The sequence below is a fragment of the Mirounga angustirostris genome, unplaced genomic scaffold, assembly GCF_029215605.1.
Source record: "Mirounga angustirostris isolate CCGP_5_RB_7025 unplaced genomic scaffold, mMirAng1.0.hap1 SCAF_13, whole genome shotgun sequence".
In the NCBI taxonomy this organism is placed as follows: Eukaryota; Metazoa; Chordata; class Mammalia; order Carnivora; family Phocidae; genus Mirounga; species Mirounga angustirostris.
The window spans coordinates 20,160,789-20,187,331 of NW_026991721.1; the positions used below are offsets into that span (position 1 = coordinate 20,160,789).

A 26,543-nucleotide genomic window follows, 5' to 3' on the forward strand; every position below is an offset into this window, starting at 1 on the left:
TTAATAATTTTGCATTATGGATACTTACCTCTGTATGGCATAGATTTGGATTAAAGATTTTGAAAATGCACCTGGTTTTGAATACGGCTGATAATTTACTGTATTATATCCTAACACTACAAACACCTTCTTAATGAAACTATAGTAAATGTTTCTTTGTTGCTATTGCCTTAGGTTGTTTTACTCTTTGCTAGAAAGTTCAGGTCAATGAATAAGGTTGCTTGGAAAGTCCTGCTATATAAGGTAGAAATGCCCAAGTTGGTTTGGGTTCGTTGCAAACTACATTGCTTGTAAGCAAGGATTGGATTTTTTTTTTTTTTTTTTTCTCATTTCTTCAGCAGGCACAGTTTCAACAAACTGACAGCAAATCCATTATGTTATGGCAGCTTTAAAAGCTTTCATTAGGAGTGTGCATGTTTAGTGTCTCTGTATAGGATAAGCTGGGTTATGGGAATGGCAAGGGCAAAAGAATCGAGAGTAAGATCCATCTGGGGTTTCAAGTCCTTGGCTCCACGGACTTTGGCGGGGAGTTGTGGGGATAATAGGAAGAGCAAGAAACTTAATATCCTCTTTTTTGTCTGTTTACCCTAAGCTCATCAGAAACAAGTCTTTCCAAACTCTGTGAGCTACTTTAAATATCCATTTTCCCCTCTTAAATATGTGGATTCAATTCTTTTTTTAAAGTACAGTTTGTAAAAAAAAAGAATAAAGTACAGTTTGTAACGTATAGAGTTCTGAGCGTAGAGAATTCATTGGTTACAGGGGAAGCACCTTTACACCATTGGGCATGCAGATACTCAGACATTTATTACCTAGATGACATTTGACAAATTATGCGTAATGGTGTTTACAGAGATATCAGAGGGATGAAATGGAATAATGTATATGAAAGAAATGTGTACAATTGAAAGCATAATAACAGTCTTTGTGTTTTTTTTATACCGCATATTAAAGGAAACAGACAGGTGTATAGAAAAGAGTGAGGGGTAGAGAAGGAGAGACTGTGAGAAGCAAATACTTTACTTTTACAGTGAAATCATGGCTTAGAACAAAGAGATGACTAGGATGCAAGTGAAATATTGCTGCTAGAATATCAGATGTCCATGCTTAAAATATTATGTACATTGGAGCCACTTGGGGATATTGTTAAAATGCAAACTCTGATTCATTAGAGCTGGGGTGAGGTCTGAGAGTCTGCATTTCTAAAGAGCTTCCAGGCAATGCTGACGCTGCTGGTCTCCAGCACACGGAGTAGCACAGTCCGATGCCATCAGATTAACAGGTGTAACCAAAAGTCAACTAAGTATTTTACTAGGAAAGAAATTAAATTGTTAACATATTTTGGGGGGATTCATATATCAAGGGAATACCATCCAACCTGGTTAATGCCCCTCCTCCTTGCCCCACAATAAAAGAGCTTTCTGCACTTTCTGGTTTTATTATTAAGTGTTGAGAAAGTACTCTGCTATTACTGGTTAGGGTTCCTGGCTGAAAGAGTGTAGCAAGATAGGGGTTTATATATAGAACAATTAGGAGTAAGTAAGATCTAGAGAGCCAATACATTGTGAAAGCAGTTGAGTTCCTTCTCGTTTGTTTACCAGTTCTTATCTAGTAGGGGTCATTGAATTGTGCCATAAGAATTTTGTATATGTGATTGGTTGTCTTAAATCTCTCTTTCTCTTTTTTTTTTTTTTTTTTTTGCCTTGGCACATTGCATATTTACATTGTCTCATATCACTCATTTCCCTAACAAAAGTATGAAAAGGGAGAAAACATGTGACATGTTTCCCTTTTTTATATTTTAAATTAAATTCAACACACGTTTACAGAGTACCAGGTTACACAGTGGTGGGCTAGGTGCTGGGATGGGCATAAGGATCAGGAAAGTAGTCCCAGGTATTCTCAGTTTGCGTTCAGAGGATATAGACATAATAAATGACCAAATACAAAGCAGTTAGAATTTAAAAAAATAATACTAGATCTGAAAAGAATATGATGAAATCTGAAAGGAATAGACAACAGTTCTGCTGGGGAGGGAATTAGGAAGACATTGCAAAGGAAGAAGAATTTGGAACATGGTCATTTGCACATAGAGGCCAGAAATCAGCCTGAGGCAAAAATCTTTGTCATATCGTAGATTTGTAAATGGAGAGCAAAAGCAGAGACAGAGGTCAGTGTAATTCAACTAACACAGTGCTGAAATTAAAATATCCTTCTTTGGAATTCAGGCTAAAGCCTAAAGTTTATGTGGGATTGTTGGAGGTAAGGGAGGCCAGATTGGGTAGCGTTTTAGCTGCTGTTTCTCCCAAACTGATTTTTTTCCTATTGGGCCTAATTCCCTAGAATCTGCAGGAGAAAAGATCACCTCTCCTTGGCAATGGGAACACAGCACTTTAGAAGATACATGAATCAGGGATGGGAGAGAGAGAAATGATTCCAAATTGCCTTAAAAATATACTTCCATAACTCATTGACTCATTAGGTGCTTCTTTACAACTCCAACACTCAGATGTGATAAGGATGCTCATTTCTCCAACTTATATGAATTTAAATTTCTTTCCAAATGAATTTTTGCCCTGATAGTTACTTTGGAGTTTTGGTTGATAATAAAGGGGGGGGGGGGCTTTTACATCTCTTTCTTTGATATGCTGGTGCCTAGCCATTAAAAAAAAATTCAACTGTGCAACCCTTTCCTGAATCCTAATTGCCCTGAATGGTACCATTGTATGTGTAGAATGGGGCTGGAATGTTATCTGGGATCCTATTGTCAGTGCAGTCTGAGAATCCCGTGTAGCTAAAGGGAGAGTAACCGAAGAACATTAACCATTATCAAATCCGAGGGCAAGTTTGGGGCCGCAGTCAGGAGGTGAAATAAATTCATAACTCACAGGTAATCAGGAACATATCAGGAAACAGTGTGGACCAGTTTCCACTTGAGGAATGACGATGTGGGGTGCTTGTTCTTACTGGATATTGACTTGCTGGCTGAGACTGGCTTACAGGCGCAAGAAAGTATTCGAAAATGCCATTCCATCGTCTTTATTACCCATCCTTGGAAGATATTCTCTTGGGAGCAGAGATGAACATGAAGCTTCTGTTACTATATAAACTTCAGAATCTTTTGCATCCCAGTGAGCAAAGTGATGTACCCCCTGTGTTGAATTTGTTTTAAATTTATCTGAATTAATTAAAATCTAGGCAGCTATAGACAACAGTGACTCTACGAGACTCTGATTTTTTCTAAAATTCCATTTAACTGTGGCTGCTCACAGGTCACTGCATCCTTTGTCATTCCTCCGTCAATGCTTGTTCATCGTTAATGCCCATGCTCTCCTGCTCCGGCTCCTACTTTGGTGGTGTGGGATAGCATTTTTTGGTTCTTGCAGCATGCTGTCAATTCCAAATTCCCAGTAATAAGCAAACTTTAAGGGCATGTATATTTCATACTGAGAGGTGTTTGGAGAATCATCTAGCATTCATTCCCTTTGCTTTTCAGTTTAAACAAACAAGACATCAAAGGGAATGTGGGGGAGGGCTAAGGAGAGGGAGGTGAGATCAAGAGAAAGGGAATGGAGAAATGAAACTAGCATTTAGTATGTGCTAAAATACAGCAAACTCATTGCTAGTTTCTTTGTATACATTGTGCTTCTTAAGTCTTGCCATGACCTTGCATTAAGGTCATCATTGGGTCCACTTTATCAGAGGGCAAGTAGAAAAAGTAAGTGACATTCTAAATAGAGGTCACAGTCATGCAGACGCTCCCCAGCAGAGCTGAGGTGAGAACCTGGATCTCTCATGCTTTCTAGAACTAAGCTGAAATGGCAGATGTGGTAGCTACAATGAAAGGGTCATTCTTCCTTTGTCACAGAGTAACTTAAACTATGGCACGATATGCCATTTAGATAAAAGACAGAAACCGGGTGAGGAAAAATTACAGATCCAATCCCTTCCAACCGAATTACTCTCTTCATTCATTTTGAAACCCAACATATACGGGCTACTTTATGGTGGTAATAATCTTTTTACATGAGCATGGTCTGTCTGTTCCTTAGTCAGCAATATGCCATCATGCTGGGTAGTCCCTGAGCTGGGTAGCGGTTGATATATAGTCTGTACATGCTTAATAGGCAGAAATTGATTTTTTAAATAAATCAAGATGATTTTTTTTTTTCCTTTATAAGCCATATCTACACTTAGGTGTTTCTACTAAATGGTGATCTCAGCCCTGCCCACTGATTCTTTTTTTTTTTTTTTTTAAGATTTTGTTTATTTATTTGACAGAGAGACAGCTAGAGAGGGAACACAAGCAGGGGGAGTGGGAGAGGGAGAAGCAGGCTTCCCGCAGAACAGGGAGCCCGATGCGGGGCTCGATCCCAGGACCCTGGGATCACGACCTGAGCCAAAGGCAGACGCTTAAGGACTGAGCCACCCAGGCGCTCCGCCCTGCCCGTTGATTCTTAAAGGAGCTCCATAATAAGTACTTACTAGATACTAGAAACTGTGTTGGGAGCTGTGGTAGTCAGAATTGTCCAAACTCTGCTGTGATAACAGATCAACCCTGAGATCTCAGTGGATTAACACAACCCAAGTTTATTGTTTTCGCATGTGAAGTCTACTGTGGGCCTCATTCTCTGGGGTATCACCCTCAAGTGATATTTGAGGGGGCCAGTCGGCCTCCACCTTATGGCTTTGCCTTCTAAACATGTGGCTTCTAGCTTGCTATCGTGGGGAGGAGAGGGCTGGAGCTACCTCAGGGCCTTCCTCTGCCTTCCCCAGGAGTGACACACTTATATTCTATTTATAATCCATTTGTCGGAAGTCACCTGGCCCCACCCAACTATGAGGGTAGAGGTGGTGAAGGAGCTGAGAAGTGGAATTTTCTCTAAGTCTATGAAAGAAAGAATTCAGTTACTTGTGAGTACTGTCGATGTATCACAAGTTCTGGGAGAACAACGGACATTTATTTTTTTTTTAAGATTTATTTATTTATTTTAGAAAGAGAGCCTGCAAGGCAGGGGAAGGAGCAGGGGGAGGGAGAGAATCTCCAGCAGACTCCAAGTTGGCTGGGCTGGATCTCATGACCCTGAGGTCATGACCTGAGCTGTAACCAAGGGTCAGTCACTTAACCAACTGAGCCGCCCAGGCGCCCCACGAGAACATTTTTAAAGTTACTGCCTTCTATGAAAGCTATGCAGACATATGAGGAAAACAATAATTCCAGGGGGGTTACTGAGGGCTGTATTATAATTTGGTAGGGCCCAGAGCTCCTTAAGCCAGCACATGCTGTTATCTTCAGAGCATCCCTTTCTTATCCATCTGAAATAATTGACTTAAGATTTTAAAATTCCTTGTGTTTTGTGTGTTCATGCTGTCTGCTTTGTTTTCTTAAATAGAGGTCAAAATGTGTTTAGAAACTAAGCCTGGGTCTTAGAACTTCTTTTCTTGAACCCGTGGCCTTGTGACAGAATGAAGGGGATTTTCCCTGCTCACTGTGAGTCGTGAAGGCTAGAGCGAAGCTCCGCACCCTCGTAGCTCTTTCTTTGTTGGGCACTTGTTCTTTCTAGATGTTCCAGCATTTACGATTGGCATGGTTAAATATTGAGACAGTTTTCTGGCAGTAACCATACAAATAGCAAAACGTTTGCAGCTGGAGAGATCTAAACCTAAAGGAAAAATAAACGTGAAAAAAAATAATAAGAACATGCAAGTAAGTTCCAGCTTGAGAGCATGAACAGGTTGAGAGCATGAACACGGAGCTGGGTCAAAGATGACATGTGGCTAGAAGTTAGATATTTTCTTTTTGAGTTCGGTACATAGGTTTCTGTTAAAGCTCTTTTACTTAAAAACAACCAGTGAAGAACTGAAAAATTAGTGTCATGTTGATTTGTAAGGAATGGAAGAATAAAAATCGATACCATTTTTTGAAAGGTCTTCTTACAGTGAAAACAATTTTCACTCATTGTAGCTTATTTGTAACTCTAATACTGTAATGTGTCTTATCCACAGACTTAAGAATTTGAGCTTTCGCTGTCAAATATTTCCTCTCAATAATTCTTGCTGTACCGTGATTTTCAACTTCTATTGACCTTAAGTTATGTCCATATAATGGATTTGCTTTGGCATATAGATATGTTATAGCCTGTAAGTAAATATTTTCAATGAATTTGGAGAGGAAGTATGATGGCCTCTGAGATTTTGAGGATAAACTAGAAAGGCAAGCTATGAAAATTACACAAATAATAGTAATGATAATAATATAATGATGAACATTAATTGGGCATTCATTATGATCCAAGTACTGACTAAATGTTTTATAAGGATATGTTCATTTAACCTACATATTTATAAGGGGCTGTTATTAACCTCACTTTAACAAGGGGCTTAAAGAGATGTTAAATAAATTGCCCAGTGTCACATGACCAGAAATTACCTGTTTGACCTCCTAAAAGTTAACCAAAGTTTGTCCCCCTGCAAAGTATTTCAGTGGTTTCTAAATGTTGAAATGCAACCAAAGGAAACTTCAGCCTACACTGTGTATTTTAACTTGCACAAAGAAAGTATGTTTTAGCAAAAGTGTTGTAGTCAGAATAAGGTTTGGAAATAGAGATGAAGCAGGTGGAATACGTTCAGTTTTTATCTAGAAGTGTCCAAGGGAAAAATCCACAGTCTGGGGCAGGGGCTCTCAATCAGGAGCAATTTTGCCTCCCCACCCAGGAAACACTTGGCAAAGTCTGGAGACATTTTTGTCCTCATGACTGGGAGGAAGGGTGCTACATGTGTCTTGTGGGTAGAGGCTAGATCTGTGCTAAACATCCTCCAGTGCATAGGGCAGCCCCATGTATAATTCACACCAAAATGTCATTAGTGCCAAGGTCGATCTTGTGTAGAAGAGTCTTCTCGTATTCTATAGGGAAACTTCTGTGATTAAAGGCTCAATCTTTGGAGTCGGTGTACTTGGAGTTCAGTTCTGGCTCTACTGCTTGACTTAGGGAGTTCAAGCTCTCCAAGTCTTGATTTAGTTGCTTATCCACTGGAAATAAGCATACATACCTACAAGATTGTTCTGAAGATTAAATGAGAAAATTATAAACTTTGGTCAAACAGTCATTGTATTAATTTTTGAGACCCTCAAAGAATGCTTTTGAGCAGGTGTTATAAAAGAATCATCTCCAGATCAGACAGCTTTGTTTTGAATCTTGTTTCCTCTTCTTATTAACAGTATGACCTTGAATAAGTGCCTTAGAACTCTGTGCCTCATTTCCCTCACCTATAAGATGAGGGTGGTAAGTAATATGGGTCCTCTAGAGTTTCTGTGAGACTTAAATGAGAGTATAAGTGTAAAGTGCTTAGAACAGTGTCTACCACTTAGAAACAGACAGTTGTTAGCTCTTATTATTCATTTACTTAATATTGTTAGATAAGACATAACATATAAATTAATTTTCTAAGTAACTGAACCTTGAAATACCAGCCTCTCAAATATCTCTCGAAATACCTCTTGAAATACCAACCCTTTGTTTTATTTTACCAATTAGAATAATGGAAATAGGTCTAAAATTATATTCAAAAATTCTTTGTTATTTAAAAATGAATGCTGAATCCTTTCTTGTGTTTTGTGGTTAACTCAAGGTCTGTATTGTCATACTATCATTTCTTGTATTGGATTATGATACATGAATTTTTTAAAACTATTGAAATATGAGGATTTTCCTTACCTAGGCTGCTGGACTGTTCATTCTTTTGTCTGCTTTTAAAAAATACTGGTTTTGCTTCCTTACTATCAACAAGCAGCTGTCTGACTCTCATACTCTCTACTTGCCTTTTCTAAATATCTGCATCTTGATCAGTTGATCAGTATTTACCAAATATGCTGTGCTCTCTAAGGTATATTAGTGACCAAGACAAAATAATTCTTTCTTGGAACTTACTATTTTTCAGAGGTAAACAGTAAAGACATAACCAGTTAAACAATCATTTGGTTCAAATGTGATCTATGTATGACTGAGAAGTCTCAGTTGCTGTGCTTAGAAGCAAAGCCCTCTAGTGTGGGCTAGAAGACAGGCCTTCCTATGGAATTGATCATCAAATATCAGTCTGAAAAGTGAGTTGGCATCAGCAAGGCAAAGAGAAGAAACATTACAAGCAGATGCAATTGCAAACGTCAAATTCCTGATTTTGGACAGGGCATGACATTAAATAAAAGAATTTTTAAAAGCTCAGTATGACTACAGACTAAAAACAAACAAACAAAATCCAGTTTTATAGTGGCATTGATGAAACTAAAAGGATAGCCAGGGTCTCAATCACATAATCTTCCAAAGCACGTAAAAGTTGGCTCCATGCAATAGACGATGACAGGCCATTGGAAAGTTTAAGTTTGTTGTGGACATGGTAGATTTTCATGTGGAGGGCTTGGAAGTAGGAAAAGAATGTAGGAAAGGCAGGAAAGGGAGAGACACCAATCTGAAAACTCTTAATGGTAGTCCAGGCCGGATGTGATGAACGCAGTCCAGATTGTGTCTGTAATAGAAGTGGTTTCTGACGACTAAGTCCTGAAAACTCTTCTGAGGGAGGAGGGCTGATATTTAGTTTATGGACTTGGAAAGGTGTATTTGGTTGTTTTGGCTGTTCACCTTCTACCTTGTTCTTGGCTATATTCCAGAGGATTGCAATTGATGAATAATCCATTTCCAAAAGAGTGAAAATACAAATGCATAGCAGTAACAAAAATGAAATTGTATTTGTGTAATAGTTGAAAACTCTTTATTATTGCATTTAATCAGCAACTTGTCCTAACAAGCGATTTTCACCCACCCTGTTCCTACAAGACTACATTCTAAGTTGATGTACCTTAATTTATGGGCAGTGGGAAATTTCTACCTCATAGTACACATAGAGTTTCATTTGTCCTGTCTCACAAAGTTGAAATTGAGTAGAAGTGTCTTCACTTCTTTTGTTCTTTGCATCATAGGAGAGATATAAAAATGTTGATTTATCAGTTCCTGCTTTTAACCACTAGGGCCTTGATAGAAAATAGAAAACTTTAGATATTTAAATAAGGTGTTTTCCTACATCTATGCATGCAAAATATGTGCTGTGTGAAATATGAATTGTGTGGATATTAGATACGTGCACATACACAGCTATATTGTGTAGGGCCTAGAATGCCATATGTAAAAAAATCGAACATCCTATTTTGAACATAGAAGAGTTGTTCAATGGTCAATATATGTCTGTTTCTAAAATATGAATCTAAAATAGGTATAATAATTGCTTTCTCTTAGGGTGATTGTGAGAATTAAATATGCTTGATTTAGCACCTAACACCTAATAAATATTTAAATATTCATTTATAATTTCAATGTGATTTTATCATCACGAATTGGCTACATGTTTTTTCCTAAATTTGTATATATTGATAATTTGACATAAGATTATATTCACAGATATCAATATATATATACATGCACATATATATATTACATTAGCTATTGATTACAACAAAAATAGTTGTGTAATGATATTCAAAATCACATGTAGTCTTACAGCTATCTTTGGTAAAATGAATTTTGTTTAGTTTTGTTTTGTTTTTTGATTATTTCTGTCCTGGGAGATTACCATAAATCAGAAGTTGAATGTTAGCCCTGAAGATAAGGCATCACATGAGTTGATATTCTGACCCAGTTTCTATATCCTGCTTACTCTCATTTACTCATTCATTCCTTTATTCATTATTTAAACAAATATTTACTGGATTTCTACCCTGTGCCAGCCACTATAACCTGTCTTACAGTCTGGTAGATGAACAAACATGAAAGCAAAGTGCTGCAATAAAATGGTGTGAACATCCTGCAATACATCCTTTTAAAGTAAAGAGGCATTCAGCTCTCCTACATGACATATGGTTAATTATTATGTACATATTCATCTATCATTAAACTAAATAGAGGAATAGAAATTAAATAGAGGAAACTTAAAAGAGCATTTCTTTCTAAGTACCTGTTTTTTATTCATTCTCTTGTCTTCATCTACCACCCACCTGCTGAAGACATCCAGTGATTATCAGTAATTGCTATCACTTTCTCTTACCGCAGAATCCTATTTCCATCTGACTTTTGGCAATCTGTAGGTAGATGTTCCAAAGATATCTCAAATTCATTCTACTTAAAACAAATTCATGATGTTCGTTCCACTCACAAAAATTTTTCCCCTCCTATACATCTAACCCCTGTTAAATGTATCATCTACAGAGTCAGCCCAACTGAGGTTCCAGGGGACCCCATCAATGTTCAATGCCTGCCCATAGCCCACAGCCAATTGGTTATCAGATGCTCCTCATCCCCTGCCAGTTTTCTTCCTCCCCCTTCTAGATAAACACATGTACACATACCTTATGCCCCAAATTAGTAGGTTAAGAAAGCAATTTTCAAGTTGCTAGGCAGCAACAGTTGAAGAGAAAAATTAAGTCAGTTACTTGGTTATTAAGTGTTACCACTGTGTTGTCTTTTTTACTGTGAATAGAGAATGTTTCTCTTTAACTTGGAATAATAACTTTAAAATCTGTTGATCTATGAACTTCAAAAACATCATCATACACATGTCCACATTGATACACTTGCTGAATTTCTCTTTCCTTCCCATCACTGATATTTTATGCTTCCAAGGGCAGTTCCAGCTATGAATCTCAGAGTCGTTTTCCAATGCTGGCTGCTCAGGATCTGAATGGGAGATTCCTACTGCAGTTCATGTTTTTGGAGGAGTATGTTAACTGCTGATATTCGTCACTGAAAAGAAATGATTGACATCACAATAATGAAAGATATCATCAGTTGGCCCTGATCCTATTTTGAGTGTTCTTGAAATTTCATTCTGGTTCATACTCTTATAGAGTAACATAAATTCCTAAGTTTAAGTGTAAAACTATCTGGAACATATTAGGTCCAAAGTAAATGGTGCATCCTATTCTCTCTTGTAGGGTATCTTTAAAAAAATCAGTAAGCATCAAGTTCCCTAAACCATATCAGTGAGATCATATGAAACACTGCATCAAAACCTAATGATGTAATGTATGCTGATTAACATAACATAATAAAATTTAAAAAAATAAAAATAAAAATAAACAGATACAAAAGAAAAGTTCCCTAAACCACCCTAACCCTAGGAAAATGTTAAGTTCTTAAGGAAAATACATTGGAAGAAGAAATATGACAGTTTCTTTTTCCTTTTCCTTCTTTCATTTTTTAAAGATTTATTTATTTATTTATTTAGAAGGAGAGGGATGGGGCAGAGAGAGAGAGGGAAAGAGAGAATCTCAAGCAGACTCCATGCCCAGCGGGGAGCCTGATGCGGGGCTTGAGCTCACAGCCCTAAGATCATGACCTGAACCAAAATCAAGAGTTGCATGCTTACAGGACTGACCCATCCAGGCGCCCTTAAAAGATTTTATTGTTAAGTAATCTCTACACCCAGCATGAGACTCAAACTCTCAACCCCGAGACCAAGAGTTGCATGCTCTACTGACTGAGCCAGCACCGCCTCTACTGTATTTTTTAAGTGTTCTTCAGCAGTTTTATATCCTGGCAAACATGTGGGATGGGGTTAATATTAACTATCGGTTAAAATGAAAAGTTTAAATGTCTTTAAAATGTGGAGTTTTAAATGGGATGGTGTAACAGATAGAGAGGAAAAGGCTGCTTGGAGAGGAGGAACAGATAGAGAAGACAATTATTCCTTGAAGAGGTAGAAGAGAAGATTAAAATTTGCTTTGAATAGTTCTTTTTTTAAAGATTTTATTTATTTATTTGAGAGAGAGAATGAGAGAGAGAGCACATGAGAGTGGGGAGGATCAGAGGGAGAAGCAGACCCCCTGCTAAGCAAGGAGCCCGATATGGGACTCGATCCCGGGACTCCAGGATCATGACCTGAGCCGAAGGCAGTTGCTTAACCAACTGAGCCACCCAGGCGCCCTGCTTTGAATAGTTCTTAAGTAAATGGAGTATTACTTTCTGAGCTCCCAAGTGGTGATTTTTCCTTCTTTTTTTTTTTTTTGAAGAATTGGAACTTCTGATGTGTCTTAATGGTTCACATCTTTTTTTGGCCCGTGCATCCTGATCTAGCATGATAGCCTAGCATGGTTAGCAAACAGTGGTGTCATTGCTATATGCATACTTATTGGTCCTCTGCTAAAATGAGCTTTGCTGAGCAAATAGATTTTGTGCAGCCATCCTAAATGGATCATTTCCCAGAATGCCAAGGGAGACACTAACAACGGGTCTTACTTCATCCTTCATCAATACGTTACCATATTTACAATACAGGATAAGGGAAAACCAGACCAAGGGAAAAGCTGGTGATTCGCTAACATAAACCTCTCAAGTGCGGACAAGAGTCATACATTTGAGAGGATGATTTGTGAGCATCGTCACACAAGCAAAAGATCTTTGTTAGCAGCTGCTTACAATTCATGGTGGGGCGCTTTAGGAAAATATTGCTGCTAGTCGTTGTGTTGTGGTTCTTCGGCTGTCTGCATGTAGGATTATGTGTATAACGCAGCTTTTAGCATGGACACAGAGAGAAAGTTTATTACCTGTTCTCTCCCCTCCCCGAGAGGGATTTTGTTTCACTTTGAAGGAAGACTCACATAAAAAGCCTGCAAGTCATATGCGTGTTGTAATTTCCTTAGAATGAAGTCCAAACTATGGTCCATCCTGCTTTGCAAATTGGTCTGGAAGCCACACAAACATGGGCAAATATGGAGATCAAAATTCAACTAGATTTTGCCCCATGGGAAAAAGTCAATGCTTCTCACTCAGAGGTTGCTCAGCAAATATCATAGCCTTTCTGACATTATTTAGTGGAAATGGGCTAATGGGGCTTTATGTAGCAGAGATGATTGGAGATGAACAAAGGGACAAGCTGTGAGGAGATGTGAGTTAATGGAAAGAGAAAGAGCTTTTGGCTGAGGACTCTGGGTCGGAAGGACCTGGGGTTGTGTGTGTGTGTGTGTGTTTTAAGATTTATTTATTTATTATTTTAGAGAGAAAGAGTGTGTGTGCTGGGGTGGGGGGGGGGGGGCGGTGAGGAGGCAGAGGGAGAGAATCTCCAGCAGATTCCCCACTGAATGGGGAGCCTAATGAGGGGCTCGATCTCAGGACCCCAAGATCATGACCTGAGCCCAAACCAAGAATTAGACACTTAACCAACTGAGCCACCCAGGTGCTCCACAGACCTGGGTTTCTAGTCTCCCTCCTCTTACTACACGCCTTCTCTCAGCCTCACTTCGCTCTTTTGCAAAACACACTGGTCAATCTCTCATGCACACTGCTAACTGGATAATATGGGTAACATATGACTCACCATGCCCTTTACCTTGCAGGCAGCAAGTCTACCCTGAGTGGTAGCTCTTTGTAGCATATCTTAATTTTTTTAATTAAAATTCACGTTCTGTATCAGGTTTCTTATTTTTCAAGTAACTGTGCTTAGGCATCTATAATATTTTGTGGTACTTTGTTTTTCTTGTCCTAGTATTCTTATACTCTGTTCTTCTTTTTTTAGCACCCATTGTTTCTATAGTTTGTAACCCACTGCTCTCAACAAGAAATCACTGACTCAGAATGCAGGGGAATGATCCTTCATTCAAAGGAGAAGTTGCAAACCCTCTATCAATCCGTGACTTTGCACCTCCCACCTCCCTCCTCTCCTTCCAGAAGACAAACAAACCTGTCCTTCAGCTCTATGACCTTTTGTACCAGATGCATACATAAATATTTGGGCAGGGGGTGGGGGGTGGGGGATAATGTCAGCAGTAAATTCATTGACTTAATTCTAACAAAGAAGCTGTGTTTGGGGGGGGAGATAGAATAAAGATGAAGGGAAGCTCAAAATTGTCATCATCATAATCATCTTCAAAGGAGCATGGCCTCCTTACATAGATTGAGAAAGAGAGATATAGGATCACTTTTACAGGGTCTGATAAGCCATTGGAAGGAGGGAGAGGAGGAAATATCATTGATTTAACATGTAAATTATTCTCAAATTTTTTAAAGATTTATTTATTTGAGAGGGAGAGAGCACAAGTGAGGGGAGGGAGAGAGACAAGCACACTCCACACATGGGGCTCATCTCACAACACTGAGATCAACACCTGAGCTGAAATCAAGAGTCAGTCATTTTATCGACTGAGCTTTTAACCCAGGCACCCCTAAATTATTTTCAACTTTAAAACCAACTTCATCTGCCAGAGATTCCCACCACAAAAATTATATACCCCTCCATTCCAGCTTCCCCACTCGGTTCATTTGCACATTGTGCCCTCTGCCTAGCTTCTTTTTCAGAGAGGACATTCTATATGAGTTGCTAGGTTCTCAGTGCACTTGTTCCCAAGTTAATATCATGTTACTGGAACCATATGGGTGATGACAGAGAATAACAGCCTTTGAGGTCTCACCTTCAGGATGGGGCTAGGGGCTGTGTGAGACTTAATGAATGAATGATGTAAGATCCTCCAGAATCCTGAGATAAAAGATGGTTTGTAAAATCAGGGAACTGCTGTTTCTCTAGTTCTAAACAAATACCTGCTGAGCTAACAGGTATATAAATAATTAGATGCAAAATGTGCAGCATGGTGTGTGTGTGTGTGTGTGTGTGTAGGAAATAAACTACATTGTAATCCTGGGAGGGAACGTAGGCTGTCCCCTTATGTTACATCTTTAAAAACTGAGTCTCAGAAATGAATTTGCTTATTAAGGCCAGATACCAAACTAGAAACCAGATTTCTTAGACCCACTGTTTTGTGCAACATACAAGACTGCCTCATTATAGGTGCTCTATGTAGAATTTATGGAATCAGACCAAGAACAAAGGAAAAATGCTTTGTGACTGGTCTTAAACCATTTTTAAGCATAAGCAGGATTATTACTGTTATATGAAAGATCGTAAATGACTTTTCATCCCATTGGGCATAGGAGAATATATAGGATCAGAGCCAATTCTGTGCTAGGGAAAATTACTGGCAACAATCCATGTCATTTACCAAGGCAACAACCACCTTCCATATCGAGTGGAGTTTAATGTATCACTGTGGTGGAGTGGAGGCATTGTTGAAAATTCCTCATAGGAAGGACATAGAACTTTTTTTTTTTTTATAGCAGGCCAAAAGAAAGACTCAAGAGTGAATTTATTGGCCTAATATTGATCTAGCTTAAAATTGTTGCTGATAGGGTAGGAGGAGTCTGAGTGATAATAGAATAAGCTCTGGGCTTGAGATGAAATACCCAAACCAACATTCCCCTTGCTAACTGTGATTTCTTTTTCTTTTTCTTTTTTTTAAAAATATTTTATTTATTTGACAGCGAGAAACACAGCGAGAGAGGGAACACAAGCAGGGGGAGTGGGAGAGGGAGAAGCAGGCTCCCCGCTGAGCAGGGAGCCCGATGCGGGGCTCGATCCCAGGACTCTGGGATCAAGACCTGAGTTGAAGGCAGACGCTTAACGACTGAGCCACCCAGGCGCCCCCTAACTGTGATTTCTGACAAGTCACTGAACTTCTCTGAATCCCAACTCTGGAAAAATCAAACTAATAATTTCTAGATTGTATAGCTTAGGGAGAATTATATAATATAATTTGAGTAAACTTGCACTGCATAGTGCTTATAACATTTTGAATCTAAATCTAGAGAAACGTGTCCAGAGGCATTAGGAGGCGTGTTTAGTGTTTGTTATGTAGAAGGCAACCCTCCAGAGACCAACGGTGGAGGAGGAAGTGTTTATATAACCAGTTAGGATGTCTGTATTCTCCACTAGTTACATAGCTTCCCTGAGATATCACACTTGTAGATCTTACCACCCATTGCCTTACATATGGGTGCATAGCAGCTCTTGGAAAGGGTGAAACAAATAAACAAGCAAAAAACAGAAACTATTGTGTTGGAAGCTTCACTTTTATAGGACAGTTCCACCTTCCTTGTAGTTTACCTCGTTGCATGTTTTGTGTGTGTGTTTAATTTCATGTTGGTACCAGAGTCAGTTTAATCACGTAATCCTAGTTTCAAGGAAGCTATACTTATCTCTGTCTTTTGCTTTTTTAACCCCCAGTGGAATTCAGACTAATCCATGACAAAGGTTTTAGATATTCACATAGCTCAAGTTTTTTTGTTTTTGGTTTTGGCTTTTGGTTTTTTTTCCTCTAAGAATAATGGAATTTGGGCTTTTTTCAGGTAGCTTCAAGTGAGTAATTCATGTTTTTATACAGGCAGCTTATGGGGATTCATTTTCACGATGTCTTTTATTGGTCTCTTCATATTTTACAATGACTTTAAGTCCTAGTCAATGATAGTGGCCTCTACAACAGATTCTTATGGGTTATTGTGGTAATACCATTTTATTTTAAGAGAATGGGATTGACCTCATCTATCTGACATTGTTTGGGTGGGTTTCTGCCTGAGGGCAGATGAAAGAAGATAAACAAAATAACCTCCGGGGATATTTCAATTTTACAAAGCTATGGAAGCAAAATCAGTAAAATTAAAGGAATGGATGTCATGAATCTTATTGTGTTATTGATGATTTCCGTTCAGAATGAGTTATTAATTCATTCATTTAGTGCCTATTTTGTGTTACATTGTTCTTAGATGATGGAGAGACGAAATGAGTTTTAAAATACGTTCTCTATATAAAGTAGCTCCAAGTCTTTTGGGGCACAGGACCTGAAGAGGGGAAATGTCTTATAGTGTGGTAGATACAATGCAAATACTAACTGTTCTGTTAAGTTCTCCTAACTGAATTGGGGTTGCAGTAGTTTCGGGAATTATCTTCCAAAGAGTTGATGCTTGAGCTGAGGCTTAAAGGAGTAGAAATTAGCCAGGAGAAGAAGATTGAAGGAAGAGAATAAGTTCTTAGCTTCTGTCCCATGCCATTTTTATCTGTCCCTCCAGTACTGGTGGATAATAAAACCTGATACCTTCAGGTGGCCCTTTAAGTAACAACTTAGAGAACATAACAAAAAACAGACTGCTGTTAGAATTTCAAGAAGAGGTAGCAAAAGAAGGACTACTTGCCAGTGGGGGCTGAGGAAGGTGTCTTGGGATCAAAATGAAGCATTTTACATGCTTTGTAGTAAATATGTGCAATCCCAACAACAAATCTGTAGGTCTAATTTATTATTATTTCAAGTTTAGTGATGAATCAATAAATACTTAATAGGAAACAGTAGGTCATTTTCTCATATACATACAGATAGTGAAAGAGTTGAGCTAAGAATCTGGTTTACTTGAGTCTAAAGATTATGATCTTTGGGCTATGTTTCCTTGTCTTTATAAATTGTGTTTGTTTTGTTACATTTATTTTGGGCACCACAAGTCTTAAAAAGCATTAAGTTGGAGAAAGCTGAAAAAGCCAGGCAAAAAGTGAAAGAATTGGAGTAGAGGCATATAAGATAGATTAAAGGTTCTTCAATAAAGCACAAGTTATGGGGAGGGGATTTATACATACATGTTGAAAGATGCTAAATGGAATTGGAATTATATATAACCTAGATCAACATTATATAATAAGGATTTTAATGAATGTGGAGGCTATTGAGTATTTGACAGCCTCTATAGAATAAAAAGCTATTGGATTTTGAAAGTCATCTCATGGGAAATATTGGAAGCTGAGTCACTTGAGGAATGTAAAGCTAAATTGGATGAAACATATCTCTAATCTCCAAAATGATCTCTCTGTGTAAAATGCAAGCACAAACACACATACGTTCAAACTTTTAATTTTTATAAACTGCATTTCTCCATGTATTTAAGTAGCGATTTTAATCTAAGTAAGTACAAAAGTTAGAAGAGAAAACCTTTTCAAAAATCAATTTCTGGGTAGAAACTAAAGCATTCTAGGATAAGTTTTAGAAATTGAAGACTCCTTACAGTTGGATGGAAAACATGCAGTCATTTAAAAATAATTAGTTTTGCAAAGGGATACATGAATGGAAGGTCTTGGAAAGGAGGCAAAGAATTAATTTCCCAAAAGGCTCTGCAGATAAAATTGTGGTTGGCACATTTCATTCTGCAGATACACCTCTTATTGGTATCTTGTCTGTTCTCTTGGGTGACATTTTGAAATAGTGCATGCTCAAATGATTGTCCAATAATGCAAATGAGAAATGCACCTTTCAGACATTGCACTCTGGACAGACACTCTGGTAAGTTCCTTCTTAAGGAGGTCTAAAAAGAAATGGAATTAGTTGCCCAGACCTCTATTAAGTGGGAGGTCTTATATCTAATCCCCCTGGATTCTTCTTCTTTAACAATGGATGAGAAGATCATGATACTGAAAGGAGCCATCCAACTGGCCTGATATTTTCTGTTTGTTTGCCCTGAGTCCTGGGATCACAGTAGCACTCACATTTTCTTTATGCTTACTTAAGTGCTAGTGCCCTTTCTCCTATTTTTCTTTAAAGATTTTTCAACGTATTTCATTTCTTGCACCCTACACCAATCCAGGACTCAGCTGCTCCTCTAAGGACATGATAAAATATGATGCTGTTTTTCTCATTTTAACTGGTACCAGCTGGACTCAATGAAATGTGTCATGATATCCCTGTTGCAAACATAATAAAGGATGGACTCATCATCCTGCCACTCAAAGTATTTTATAATATGCAAACAGTCTATATGTCTAACCTTTTCTTATATCTTCTTTTCTGTATTTCTTAACCTTTTCCTACATATGCCTCTGCTCCAGACTGGTGACTACTCACTGTTCCTGAACCTTGTCTCATTCTTGGCCACTTTCTAATGTTTGCTCAAAGTATTCCCTCTGCCTTTACACCATCTCTCTTACTCCTTGTGCTCTCTCTGTTCTATTTACATTACCTACCTGTTGAAACTGTGCTATCACCTTCTAAATAGAACAGACCTTGATCTTCCCTGCTAATGAGGTCCATCCCTCCTTGGAGCCTGCACAGCACTTGCCTGGCCTCTTCCCTGTGGACTCCTACTAATCCACTATAAGAACTCATTGTGTTATCTGAAGTTTTTGTCACAGGGATTTTAACATGGAAGGTAACAGGTAAATATTTATTGAATGTATAGGAAATCTTTCTTTGAAATTCATTGCTTTATTCAAGTGAAAACTGAATTCAGAAGCAATCTAAATGCCCAGAGGTAGGGGAAATGAATAAATGTGTTTTAACACATCCATATATAGACTGTGCTGTAATCATTAAAATTAGGTTTTCAAGGAAGTTTTTGTTGTTGTTGTTCTTTTTTTTAAATTCTGATATAGTTAACCTACAGTGTTATATTAGTTTCAGGTGTACAATATAGTGATTCGACAGTTCTATACATTACTCAGTGCTCATCATGGTAAGTGTACTCTTAATCTCCATCACCTATTTCACCCCCCACCCCACCTCCCCTCTGGTAACCATCAGTTTGTTCTCTACAGTTAAGAGTCTGTTGTTTGGTTTGTCTCTCTGTTCATTTGTTTTGTTTCTTAAATTCCACATGTAAGTGAAGTCATATAGTAGTTGTCTTTCTCTGACTGACTTATTTATTCCCTCTAGATCTAACCACGTTGTTGCAAATGGCAAGATTTCATTCTTTTTTATGGCTGAGTAATATTCCATTAGTTTTACAAAGAAGTTTTAATGCCATGGGAAAATGATTATAATATACAGTAAATACTTGGGGCACCTGGGTGCCTCAGCTGGTTAAGCGTCTGCCTTCAGCTCAGGTCATGATCCCAGGGATTGAGTCCCGTGTCGGGCTCCCTGCTCAGTGGGGAGTCTGCTTCTCCCTCTCTCTCGCTCACTCTCACTCTCTCTCTCTTTCTTTCAAATAAATAAATAAATAAACCTTAAAAAATATATACAGTAAATACTGGACATCCACAAGGAATTCTTGCTGTTCTCTTCAGAAGTGCCTCAATTTTTAATAATAGTATAATAGTAGCCAAACCTTCCTAATTATTTACAATGCACCAGGTCATCTTGAATTGTCCTGTATCTTATTTGATCCATCACTTGCATATTACTTGGCTTTCTGTGTATCTGTTTTATTAACTATATAACAGATAATAACAGTTTTGAGGATCAAAAAGACACCAAGATACAGTACTTAACTTAGAACAGCACCAGAAACATAGAAAGTACTCCCCAAAAGTAGCTATTTTTTTTTAAAAAGATTTTATTTATTTATTTGACAGAGAGAGACACAGCGAGAGAGGGAACACAAGCAGGGGGAGTGGGAGAGGGAGAAGCAGACTTCCCACAGAACAGGGAGCCTGATATGGGGCTCGATCCTAGGACCCTGGGATCATGACCTGAGCCAAAGGCAGATGCTTAATGACTGAGCCACCCAGGCACCCCAATAATAGGGATTTTTAATGCGTATCAAATGATCCTGTACAGTATTGACAATGATGAATTAAAATTTCCAGAGTACTTTGTGTTCTCTGCAAGGTCACCCAGAGAAGGTAGTGATCACTCACATTTAGGCTTTCATTCTAATGAGTATAATTAGGAATAAAAAATGATTTCTACAAGGCAATGCGTATCTAAGCTATAAAATCAAATAGATTGACTGATGGCCTCCATCCACCAGTAATCTATATGCATCTACAGTGATGTGGGCATGAAAAGCCCACTGCAATGAAATGCTCAACTCCTAAAACTTGTATGACGGTTAACAATTTTTGACAGGCTTAGGAGTTGACAGACTTTTCTGCCATAAATCTTGACACATTTCAGTGATTTTCACTCCAGCGCAGAAGACAAGTGATTACAATAAAACCATAGATTTAAAAGATTTACCATTCAGAGATATTTGGACAATTATAAGCAACATATAAAGTAGCTCTGGCGAAATCCTGCTGAGGGTAATTTGCCTGCTGTTGAAATTCCCTTGAAGGAGGAATGATGTAACTGTTCTCTTATTTCTGACTTTTTTAAGGGAAAAAAATGAATGGTTCTGTTTTAATCCATTTATTCATTCAGCAGATATTTATTGAATATCAGCTATGGACAATGGACTATTTTTTTTTTTTAAGATTTTATTTATTTGAGAGAGAGAGAGAGAGCACATGAGGTGGGGAAGGGTCAGAGGGAGAAGCAGACTCCCTGCTGAGCAGGGAGCCCGATGCGGGACTCGATCCCGGGACTCCAGGATCATGACCTGAGTCGAAGGCAGTCGCTTAACCAACTGAGCCACCCAGGCGCCCGACAATGGACTATTCTAGGTACTGGCAATAAATCAGTGAAAAAACAAAACAAAACAAAAAAAACAGAAAAAACTCCTGGCCTTTTGGAACTTACAATTTAGGGTGTACATAGGTGGGTTGGTAGAGGGGAGGATGAAATTAAACAAATTATATAAAGTGTACACATGTCTAGAACAGCTCTGTCCCATAGACATTTCTTCAATGACAGTAATGTTCAATAGGTGTGCTTTCCAATATGGTAGCCACTGACACATGTGGCTATTGAATACTTGAAATAAGCCTAGTATGACTGAAGGGGTGAAATTTAAATTTTAACTCATTATGACTAATTTAAATTTAAATAGTCACATGGGGATAGTGGCTACCATATTGGCAAGCAAACATCCAGACAGGTACAAGAGTTCAGAGCACATATGAAAAGGGAGGCAGAGTGTAGAGAAGTGGCTGCAGTTTTAATTAGAGTGGTCAGAAAAGGCATCTTGAGGAGATATGTGGGGGAATATCAACAGAGGTAAAAGAGCAGGCCATGTAGATACTTAGAGGAAAACTGTTCCAAGCAGAGGGACTAGGAAGTACAGAGGGCTGGAGTTGGGTGCCACCTGGCTTGGAAGAGGAATGGCATAAAGGACACTGTTGCATGCAACAGAGTGAGGGTGTGAACCAAAGGTAGGAGGTGAGACTAAAAGGCTATGGTCATGGTGGGGAATCAGGAAGCCCACCTGAGGTTCAGTTAATTCATATATACACTCATACATACAAATCTATATGAAAAGTAATTTATATACATTAATTAACATATAATTTTAATGAATTAACCATTAACATATATTAATATTAATAAGACTATATATGTAAATTATTAGTCTCTAGGTTTGAGATTCAAAAACCATAAGAGCCTCTTCATTCCGCTAAAAACCCCTTGTTGACCTGACGGTCAGCAAGAATATTTTATCAGGCTGTATTTTTATAGTAGATCCCAGAATTTTAGATATTCTGTGATTCTCTAAGTAGCTCCTGGACTTGCATTTCCCCCACCATACCGAGTAACATTTGTGACCGCAACCATCTTGACGCTTCTCCTTGCTGCAGCGAATTTGTTTTCTTGGGACTGAGTTATCTTTAAAATTCAAATGTAGCATGTTATGGAAAAAAATATGCCAATTTTTATAAGCGGGCAATTTTGTAAAATTAATGAGAATTCAGGTCATGGTGCAGAAGGAGATCTGAATGCAAAACATTTTTAGAATAAAGAGCATTAGTCACGTAAAACTGTACAGGGAGTTAAGGAAATTGCACGTACTCAGATTTATCGTGAATTTTATCTCGCTGAAATAACCTACACACTTTAAACCTTCTCGACACATATTGACACTTAGCTGCCATATAATAGACTTTTATCTTGGATTTTGACTTTACCTATGACTTCATTTTCAAAAGGAACCTGATTTCTTTGTTGAGGATAGTTATAATACCCTCTTTCCAAAGTTGATTTTTAATCAAGAAGATGTATACCCAGGTCCATATTTTTCTTCAATTATTGGAATTGCTATCTTCTTCATTTACTTTCTTATTTAGTTAGTTAGCTAGTTATGTAATTAGCGAATATTCCTTATATAAAGAGAAATGGGAAACGATGAGAAAAGGCATTAACATTATTTGAGTGCCTACTGTACACCAAAAAAAAAAAAAAAAAAAAAAAAAGTAATGCTGTCTGTTATTTTTGAGTGACACAATAAATTTGAGTGGGAAAAACAATGAAAAATGGCTTTTATTATTACTGCCTTTTACATATATACTATGCACTATACATGTATTATTCCATTTAATTTGTATCCCAGACTAGCAAGGTAGCTAGTAATGCTTTTGTTTAAAGACAGGAAATAAAGGAGATACAAAATTCTGCTTAAACACAGGCATTCTTTGCACATGGTAGAACAATGTACACTCAACACAGAGCCTTTTTGACGATAAAGCCTGTGTTCCTTCCATCACATTCTCTCACTCCACTTACAATTTAATAGTATCTGAATTATAATATTGTAACATCCTGGCTTTGCTATTTACTGGCTATATTTATTCTTTCTTATTAAAGTTACTCTTGCTGGGCTTTCATTTCCTCATCTATAAGATGGGATACTAATATTAAATATGTTATAAAGTTACTGTGTTATTTGAGATAATCCATGTAAATACACAGCAGAGTGCTTAGGAGAGAATAACCACTCAATAAGTATTAGCTATTATTAATTATTTTATCCAAGTTTTTGTATAGGTTAGTATACAATAAATTATTTTGCATGTTAATTCCACATGGTATAATAAAATATATTTTGTAAATCTTATGTTCCTTCAGTCTTTCCAATCACCCTGCTCTTAAATTTGGATCTTCCATAATTTACAGATTATGGGCAACCAGATACCATTATTAATGAGCTTAAAGGAAAATTGATTAACTGCCTAATGACTTCCTTCCTCAGAACTGAAAATGATCCTGGATTTCCCCCAGATGCTCTGGGATTGCTGCTGTCTGCCTGTAATCAGTGTTTTCAGAAGAATTGACTTTGGCATCTTGTTGTTCATCCCTGTACTTCCTACCCCTCTAAAAAACTTGAGGTCTTCCCATTACTTGATAACAAGTTATCAACTTATTACCAACCCTGTTCCTTTGTGGTGCAGAACCTTGGCAGGTATGCTACTGATGCTATCCATGGTTTTCATTCTCACTTTTTTCTTCACTGGGGAAATTCACGGAAAGATGCTATGATGTTCTTCTAGTTTCTGGGAATGCCCTCGGTCTTTCTCTTGCAATTCTGGGTTCTTTCTGGATTGTCCTAACTCCCTTGTTTCCTATCTTCTATTTCATCGTCTCATTTTAGAAGTGAGCTCACCTGTTCTAATCCAAAGATCCATTTGTTATCATGTCTTTCTACTGAAAAAACAAACAAACAAGCAAGCAAGCAAGCAAAACTTCCCTAGTCAGACAAAAAGAAAAACCCTAGATGGCACCATCTTGGATCTTCCAGGCCACAGTCTGATCCACAGACCATAGGGATGATCAGGGAGAAGATAAGGGAAATCTGTGTTTTGTTGGTGTCTGAATCATTTTGGCTGGCTAACTTTGGGAAACAATCGTGTGGGCATTTTCACTCTGAGGACATGGAGGCTTACAGTGGCTACAAGAATAACCAGATTCTATCATCCATCCTCCACCACAAATGAAATGGTCAGGTTTGTCTTCATTATGCAAGTATTAACAGAAAATATGAAAGTCACAGTACAGCTGGGGTTCTCCCAATAGTAGAAATCTATAGCTTTGCCAGTTATATATTTAAAAGAATTTTTTTTAAAAAATGGAAGAGGAAAAGAAAGGGGATGAGGTCTCTGTTCTTACATGTAAGTAAATAAAAATTTCCTCAAAGCAATGGATGCTGAGAATAGCACCCAAAGGTAATATATTACAAAAGATCGGTGTGTGAAAAGCAATCTTTTAACAAGGGGAATTTCCCTTCGTCTTTTTATTGGCTCCATTTGTTCACAAAGAGATTAATCTCATTACCAGCTTTGAACAAAGACCATGTTTCTAGACTCACAGACCTTTTCTCTCTGTTTTCTTGAATGTTTCACAAATTTCTCTCTCAGTTCTTTGGCCTTTGGGCTTGCCAAAGAGTACTTGTTCTTTGAGCCCTCTCCTTAGGCTTTTCGCCTTCCTAGAAGATCTTAATTCTTTTCTTTGTTTCTTTCTCGAGCCAGTCTTGAGCTTGGTCCTGTCCCAGACCCAGTGTTTTCACTCCATGGAGAAATTTCCATGGGCCCCCTCACATTCATGTGGTCAATGCCAGGGTTATGTCTTTTATTTATTTCTTGGCCTCAGCAGGGGTTTCCTGCCTGTTTTTGTATGTCCATTTCTGAGTTAATTGGACTAATCCATCTAATGAATTTTCCCGAAGTTGTTCAACAATCACCGTAGCTCCAAGAGCTCTCTGGACAACAACAGTTAATGCAGCTAATCGGTGGCACCCCCGAGGGCTGAATTTTGTTTTGCTGGGCATCTTTTGAGAGTCCGGTGCACCAACTGGAACTAATTCCTGCCATCCTGAAATATATTAGGCTTCTGGGAAATATATTTAAAACATGATAAAAGAGTAGATGTAAAAGTGCTTAGTAAGAAAGATGGATATACAGGCAAGTTTAGAGGGTCCAGGGTGGGGAGCACTGACTAGGGACTGAGGACCTGATTTTGTGCTTCGACTGTTCTAATTAGTGAGCTGGGTCAGTCTCAGCACTCTCTCAAGGCCACTCTTCTTATCTGTAAGGTGAAGAAAATACTTTGTGGTGGGATAGGGTAAACACTTTTCATCAGAGTGCTTTTTAAAACTGTACTCAACGTTGAGATGCTGGTAGTGGACCCGGAGTAGAAATAATAGTCGAAAAGATAGTAATAGCATGAATTGTCGTGGTCCAAACTGTGTAAGCCTTTGGCACCTAGTGGCATATTTATTTTATTAGTTAATGCTAATTATACAGATGGCAGCAGGGGCCACCAGGTAAAGATGGGCAAGCTGTGCATAGCACATCTCAAGGGAGCACAGATAACAACATCTAATATAAAATGTGAGCTCACCAACTGCATACGTAACTGTTCTTCCTTTCATTTTTCAGGCATTTTTGAACACCCTGACTAGGCATGGCGTAATAAAAAGAGCAAAGAAAATCTTAAGTGTATTAGTCTTCTACACTGCCCTAACCAAACACCACAGGCCGGAGGGCTTAAACAACAGAAATTTATTTTCTTACAATTGTGGAGGCTGGATGTCCGAGATCAAAGATCAGGGTGGCGACACTTCGGGTTCTGGGGAGAGCTCCTTTCCTGACTTGTAGGTGGCCATCTTGTGGTGTGTATCTTCACACAGTGGAAGGAAAGAAAGCTTTCTGCTGTCTCTTCTTATAAGGACACTATTTCGAGGGGATCAGTGCCTGACCCTTATGACCTCATTTAACCTTAATTACTTCTGTAAGGTCCTATATCCAAATACAGTCACATTGGGGGTTAGGGCTTGAATATATGAATTTGGGGAGTGGGGGGGGGCACAATTTAGTCCACAGCATGGAGTCAGACGGGTCTGAATTTAAATCCCTTTTATTATAACTAGCAAACTGTGTGAAGGCTTAAGTTTCTCTTTTTGCCATTTTGTAGCTGTGTGAACTTGAGCTAGGATTTAAATTCTCTCTGAGCTCCCTTTTTTCTTGTTTGAGATTATATTTGAGATTACAGTATCTACCACATACAGTGTAATAAGGATTATTAAATATGTAAAACATATTACCAAAACCTTGGTACA

General features: G+C 38.2%; 1 protein-coding gene across 2 annotated transcripts in view; it reads left to right on the forward strand.

The window, feature by feature from the left end:
* LRRC4C (leucine rich repeat containing 4C) overlaps positions 1-26,543 on the forward strand; it is a 156,273-nt gene that overhangs the window by 46,684 nt on the left and 83,046 nt on the right. The window lies entirely within an intron of this gene.